At 37.5% G+C, this 7,980-nt stretch overlaps 1 pseudogene; it reads left to right on the forward strand.

Annotated features, from left to right (window-relative positions):
• The first annotated feature begins 5,019 nt into the window (after positions 1-5,019).
• LOC123935800 lies at positions 5,020-6,732 on the forward strand (annotated as a pseudogene).
• The last annotated feature ends 1,248 nt before the right edge of the window (positions 6,733-7,980 follow it).

Raw genomic sequence — 7,980 nt, forward strand, 5'->3', positions numbered from 1 at the left:
GGATGCAAAGATTCTCAACAAGATCCTAGCAAACAGAATCCAGCAGCACATTAAAAAGATTATCCACCATGACCAGGTGGGATTCATCCCTGGGTTGCAAGGTTGGTTCAACATTCGCAAATCAATCAGTGTGATAGAACACATCAATAAGAGAAGAGAGAAGAACCACATGGTCCTCTCAATTGATGCAGAAAAAGCATTTGACAAAATCCAGCATCCGTTCCTGATGAAAACGCTTCAAAGTATAGGGATAGAGGGAACATTCCTGATCTTCATAAAATCTACCTATGAAAGACCCACAGCAAATATCATCTTCAATGGGAAAAAGCTTGCAGCCTTCCCGTGGAGATCAGGAACACGACAAGGATGCCCACTCTCACCACTCTTGTTCAACATAGTATTAGAAGTTCTAGCAACGGCAATCAGACAACAAAGAGAAATAAGAGGTATTCAAATTGGCAAGGAAGAAGTCAAACTCTCTCTCTTCACAGATGACATGATTCTTTATATGGAAAACCCAAAAGACTCCACCCCCAAACTACTAGAACTCATACAGCAATTCAGTAACGTGGCAGGATACAAAGTCAATGTACAGAAATCAGTGGCTTTCTTATACACCAAAAATGAAAATACAGAAAGGGAAATTAGAGAATCGATTCCATTTACTATAGCACCAAGAACCATAAGATACCTGGGCATAAACCTAACCAAAGAAGTAAAGGACCTGTACTCGAGGAACTACAGAATACTCATGAAAGAAATTGAAGAAGACACAAAAAGATAGAAGACTGTTCCATGCTCTTGGATTAGAAGAATAAACATTGTTAAAATGTCTATACTGCCTAGAGCAATCTATACTTTTAATGCCATTCCGATGAAAATTCCACCGATATTTTTCAAAGACCTGGAGCAAATAATCCTAAAATTTGTATGGAGTCAGAAGAGACCCCGAATTGCTAAAGAAATGTTGAAAAACAAAAACAAAACTGGCAGCATCACGTTACCCGATTTCAAGCTTTACTACAAAGCTGTGATCACCTAGACAGCGTGGTACTGGCATAAAAACAGACACATAGACCAGTGGAACAGAGTGGAGAGCCCAGATATGGACCCTCAACTCTATGGTCAAATAATCTTCGACAAAACAGGAAAAAATATTCAATGGAAAAAAGACAGTCTCTTCAATAAATGGTGCTGGGGAAACTGGACAGCGATATGTAGAAGAATGAAACTCGACCATTCTCTCACACCGTACACAAAGATAAACTCGAAATGGATAAAAGACCTCAACGTGAGACAGGAATCTATCAGAATCCTAGAGGAGAACATAGGCAGTAACCTCTTCGATATCAGCCACAGCAACTTCTTTCAAGATAGGTCTCCAAAGGCCAAGGAAACAAAAGCAAAAATGAACTTTTGGGACTTCATCGAGATCAAAAGCTTCTGCACAGCAAAGGAAACAGTCAACAAAACAAAGAGGCAACCCACGGAATGGGAGAAGATATTTTCAAATGACAGTACAGACAAAACGTTGATATCCAGGATCTATAAAGAACTTCTCAAACTCAACACACACAAAACAGATAATCATATCAAAAAATGGGCAGAAGATATGAACAGACACTTCTCCAATGAAGACATACAAATGGCTATCAGACACATGAAAAAACGTTCATCATCACTAGCCATCAGGGAGATTCAAATTAAAACAACATTGAGATACCACCTAATACCAGTTAGAATGGCCAAAATTAGCAAGACAGGAAACAACGTGTGTTGGAGAGGATGTGGAGAAAGGGGAATCCTCTTACACTGTTGGTGGGAGTGCAAGTTAGTGCAGCCACTTTGGAGAACAGTGTGGAGATTCCTCAAGAAATTAAGAATAGAGCTTCCCTATGACCCTGCAATTGCACTGCTGGGTATTTACCCCAAAGATACAGATGTAGTGAAAAGAAGTGCCAACTGTACCCCAATGTTTCTTGCAGCAATGGCTATGGTCGCCAAACTGTGGAAAGAACCAAGATGCCCTTCAACGGATGAATGGATAAGGAAGATGTGGTCCATATACACAATGGAGTATTATGCCTCCATCAGAAAGGACGAATACCCAAATTTTGTAGCAACATGGACAGGACTGGAAGAAATTATGCTGAGCGAAATAAGTCAAGCAGAGAGAGTCAAGTATCATATGGTCTCACTTATTTGTGGAGCATAACAAATAACATGGAGGACATGGGGAGATGGAGAGGAGAGGGAGTTGAGGGAAATTGGAAGGGAGATGAACCATGAAAGACTATGGACTCTGAAAAACAACCAGAGGGTTATGAAGGGGCGGCAGGGGGGTGGGGGGGAGTGGGAGGTTGAGGAACCAGGTAGTGGGTAATAGGGAGGGCACGTACTGCATGGAGCACTGGGTGTGATGCCAAAACAATGAACACTGTTATGCTGTAAATAAACAAATAAAAATAAATATTTTAAAAAAGAAAATATTTTAAATATTTTATTGGAAATAAAAGTACTGTGGGGCAACTGGATGGCTCAGTTAGTTAAGCAGGTACCTAGAGCTCAGGTAATGATCCCAGGTTCCTGGTCTTGTGCCCAATGTTGAGCTCCCTTGTCAGCCAGGAGCCTGCTTCTCCCTCTTCTTTTGCCCCTCTCTCCTGTTCATGATCTCTCTTTCTTTCCTTCTCTCTCTTCCTTGCAAATAAATAAATGAACCCTTAAAAAAGAAAATAAATATAACATATCAAAATCTGTGTGATGTGGCTAATGAACAGGAAAGTAATACGATTAAATGCTGATATTAGAATGTGTCTCAAAGTGATATTAATTTTCATCTTAAGAAACTAGAATGAGAAGAGCAACTGAAACTCAGGCCAAACAAAAGCAAGGTATAATAAAGAAAATGTAAAAGCAATAAACTTGAAAAGAGAAAGACAAGCAGTAAAATGAATGAAACCAAAAGCTAATTACTAAGATCAATATAATCACTAAGCTTTAACAATATATTTTATGAAAAAGGAATGTAAAAATAAGCAATATTAGCAAGAAAGAAAAGGACATACCAGCAGTTCACCCTAATATCAGTAGGTTATTGAGAGAATATTATAAACAACTTGATGTTCATAAATCCTAAAATCTGGATAAAATGGACAAAGTTCTTGAATGGCACAAGGTACTAAAGATTACTTGAGATGACATATATTACTAGAATCGTATATTTCAATAATTCTATATTTATTATGTTCATTATAATATAATACTATATTTATTAAAGAAATTGAATTGTAAGTTACTAACTTTCTACCACTGACAACCAAAAACCAAAACAAGCAACAAAAACAATTTTAGGCCCAGATGTGTCACTAGTGAATTTTACCAAGCAGCTGAAGATAACATCAACAGAATAGAACCCTCCAGAAAGTAGAGGGTAAATAACACTTCCTAGTGCACTTTTCAGCTCCAGGATTACCCTGACAAAGAAACCAGACAAAGATATTCCTAGAAACAAAAACTATACCCCAAAATCCTACATGAATAGAGACATTAAAATACTCAAAAAATACTATGGGTAGAATCCAGAAATGCGTAACACATCAGGGCATTATCTCAAGAATGCAGGAATGTAATTTCACATATGAAAATAAATCAATTTAATTAGCCACTTAATAAGCTGAAGAAGAAAAACATATAGCCACTTCAATAGAAACAGTCAATACCTCTAATATAATTCAACAATTCCTTTATGACATAAATAACTTCACAAACTAATGATAGAAGGAAACTTTCTCAACCTGATAATGAGCATCTGCAAAAGAAAGAACGAAACAAGACAAAACAATGCCTAAATCACACTTCAAAACAAATGAGTAAATACTTCACCTCTTATATCAGAATCAAAGCAAGTGTTCTTCTCTCACTGTTCCTAATCAACATCACAGTGGTTGTCCTAGCCAATACTAAGAGATAAAGAAAGAAAGAAAAAAGAAAAGTGACTCCACTCATATACAACATGATGTTCTACAGAAATAGCTTAAAAATTCTACAAGAAAAACCACTAGTGCCAATAAATGAACTCCAATATAATGAGGTATAATAGCAATATGAAAAAAACCGATCTCCTTTTACACTGAAGTAATTGTAATTAGAAATGGAAATAGTAATGACCAAGCACAATTGTAGCAAAAATATTTCGAAGTATTTTTCACATTTAAATACATTTTTACAATGTATCTAAGATTTATATAATAAGACACTGAAAACATTGAAATCAAAGACATAGATAAATGGAGAAATGTACTGTGCTCATTAATTGAGTCAAATTGTTAATATTTCAATTCTCCCAATTTATTTACACTTAAATTCACTTCTAATTAAAATCCAAGCAAGGTAAGTGAAAAAAGTCAAGCAGAGAAAGAAAATCATCAGATGGTTTCACTCATGTATAGAACATAAGGAATAGCACAGATGACGGAAGGGGAAGGGAAGGAAAACTAAATGGGAAGAAATCAGAGAGGGAGACAAACCATGAAAGACCCTGGACTCTGGGAAACAAACTAAGCATTAAAGAAGCAGGGGAGTGAGGTAACTGGGTGATGGGTATTAAGAGGGCACATGTGGTGATGTGCCCTAGGTGTTATAGGGAACTAATGAATCGTTGAGCACTACATCAAAAACTAATAATGTACGATGTTGGTTAACTGAACATAATAATATTTTTAAAAATCCAAGCATGGGGCTCTCAGGCATTGGATATCTGCCTTTGGCCCCAGTCATGAACACAGGGTCCTTGGATATAGTCCAACATCAGGCTTCCTGCTCTGCTAGGGGGACTGCATCTTTCTCTCCCAGTCCCCCTGCTTGTGTTCCCTCTCTCACTGTCTATCTCTCTCTGTGTCAAATAAATAAATAAATAAATAAATAAATAAATAAAATCAAGCAAGTTATTTCATTTATTTGCTTGTTTGCTTTGTGAGATCAACAAGCTGATATTAAAATGTATATAAAGTCCACTCTTTCAAAATGGTGAAGCTCTACCAGTTGCATGACCAGAGCTCTTTAGCAAAAGCCCTTTTCCATTTAAAAGTTGGAAGCTTATAGAACACATGGAATGAAAAGTACAGCTCTTTACCAAAAAACACCTTTTTGGAAAGGCAGGTATATGGGCTCCACTGTGGAGATGCTTTTCAGGAATTCAAAATGGAGTTGACCCTTTTCCAATGACGATGACAGACAATTAAATACAAAGTGACAAAAAGAAACCAGAGTTGCAATGGTCCCCTGAAATTTATGGCAACAGTGTCCACACCAAATAAGAAAGCCTCACAGAAGATTTGTTTCTGATTGCTACTCAAGCTTCCCAAAGCACATAAATGGTGCATATATGAATGGTTCTACTCAAATATAGATAAGCAATACTTTGAAGGCGATGATGACTTCTGTGTCTGTCAGGAGGAGTACTTTCCTAATTTAAAAACTAGAAAATTAACAAGAATAGAAAAATCAGTCAACTCATGGGAAAACCACAGAGATGTTCTTGTGACTTTTTTGAGGAAGAGAGACCAGCATTAAAACAGAAACGACAGAAAATAAGACTCTTACAACAAATGAAAGTTGCAGATGTTTCCCAGTTTGAAAATCTCCCAGATGAAATTCCTTTGCCCCTGGTTACTGGAAACAAAGATACACCTTGATTATGTGGTGTTCATGACGGTCTCTAGATCAGAAGAATAGATGCTGTGGATACTTTTAATGCTACTTATAGAGTAACTTTTGATAGGGCAGGGCTTGGCACCCATACCATCCCTGACTATAAAATTCTTAGTAATGAGCTTCATGAGTCAAGGCCAGTTTCTGCCTTTGGACAAAACAGGGACCTTCCTGATTCTTTATGACTCCACTGCATTATACTCCTCCTCTCCAGTCAACAATTATGGATGAACCTGTACTAGCAGTCACCTTGGAGAAGTAAGATTTCTGGCTCTGACACTGAAACGCTGGGTGGTTTTCCAGTAAAATTCCTTATCCAAGTGATCAAATTGTCAAAAATTCTCATGATTAAAACGGAACATATCAAAAAATTAAGAGCAATGAACACAGAAGCAGAAAAATTGAAATCCTATCCCATGCCCATCGGCACTGAATTTCAGCAGAGATATGCAACCATCCTTCTGGATCTTGAGCAACTCAACAAGGACCTCAACAAAGTTTTGGATGAAGTGCAGCGATACTGCTATGAGCCTTCTCCAGACCAGGGCAGGCAGCCTGTGAGCCAGCCCACAGATTGGAGATGGAGGTGTGAGGAGGAAGCCCAGAAGCTTGACTGTCAGCCAGGGCCTCCACCTGATGGCCCCATGTTGAGACTGAAACTCTGACAGACTTTATCTCCAGCTCACTCCTATTTTATTACAAATTAAGTGTCTGGTAGAAGGAGGAGAGCTGAATTCCTTTGAGCTCAAATCACTCACAGAGTCATTAAATGGTATCAGGACTACAATAGATGCTTCTAATATAAGTTGCTCTCAGAATAATGTAGAAATCCACGTTTCACACATTCAGAGTAGCCTGAACCAGAGGGGAAGTCTGCAAGCCTTCGCCACAAGGGAAACCAACAGAGACGGAGAAACAGCCTTCCCTGTTGCAGCCGCACAGGGCGGTAGTGTTCTTTCACCTCGGCTTCCATCACCAAAGACCCACGTGCTGGAAAACAAGGGAACTGTGCATCTCCACTGAAGACACTGGAACATACTCTCATGCTCCTTGAACTGCCACTGCTGACCATAATTCTGCTTATTTTTCTTCCTATGATTCAGCTTCAGTAGCATCACTTATGTTACATGATTATTGGCAAATATTTTTCACCCAAAACAGTCTGAAGGTAAGATGCTTTCATGGAAGAGTGTACAGACCCATTCATCAACGTGCATGAATTCAGTCAAGAGGCACAGACAGCTGTTTCTCTGGCTAGTGCCCTCAGAAAAGTACCTACTGCGGGTAGCTGTGGTCTGAGGGCTGCTTTGCCAGAGGATTAGCTGCCCCCTCCCCCAGGCTCTGGAAGAGAGCACCCTCCAGAGGCAGGAAGTTACTTGTGGAGGAAGCCACCAGAACAGCCATGGGAGACGCAGCCTTGACAAGTATGTGGGGTGGATACCTGAAGGGTGACATGGCTCTAGAAATCATTTTAATAATTATAAATATTTTAATTTCTCAAAATTTATAAAATAATTTTTTATTGTTCTTTGTTGAAAGAAAAAGGAAGAAGCAGAAGAAAAATAAATTACTTGCAAAATGCTACATTTCAGCAAATGGATTTGGCCTGACTTTTCCCATCAATTCAGGGCAAAAAGTCCTGTTGTTATGAGACTCATTTAAAAAGACTGGTAACACACTATTTTCATATTTTTTATTTGCACAATTTTCAAGGAGCTGATGGTTTAAAATTGAACCGTGCACAATTTATAAAGTCAAAAGATGTTATAAGGAAAACACATATATTAACCAGTGCTATGAAATGCAGAAAAAAAAGATTTTTATTTGGTTGTGGGTTTTCTGGTTGTTGTTGTTGTTTTTAAGGAAAAACCCTGCCTAAAATGATAATCTTGTAAAAAGTGTGTATTTGGGATTTTCTTTGTTTTAATATAGACTATTATTAAGTCAAATACATGAAAATTGTTGTCAGATTTGGAGTTTAAGATAGAGCTGTAGACGTGGTTTTGATTCCTTTAGATGTCTCATAAAATGGGACTTTTTATATATTAATGAATATAAAACTAAAACAAGATTATTTTTTAATTTAAATTTTTGTATACTTTACTGCTGTTTATAATTGGCTAAACTGTTCTGTTGGTTAGAAATGCATAAATCCTTTATCCTTAATATTTGTAATTCTAAATAAATTGATCTTTGAAAAGTAAAAAAAAATGTATACAGAGAAGCAAAGGAATTAGAGTAGACTTTAGAAAAAGAAAAAGAAGAAAGAAG

This window comes from Meles meles, chromosome Y (assembly GCF_922984935.1).
Source record: "Meles meles chromosome Y, mMelMel3.1 paternal haplotype, whole genome shotgun sequence".
NCBI classification, from domain to species: Eukaryota; Metazoa; Chordata; class Mammalia; order Carnivora; family Mustelidae; genus Meles; species Meles meles.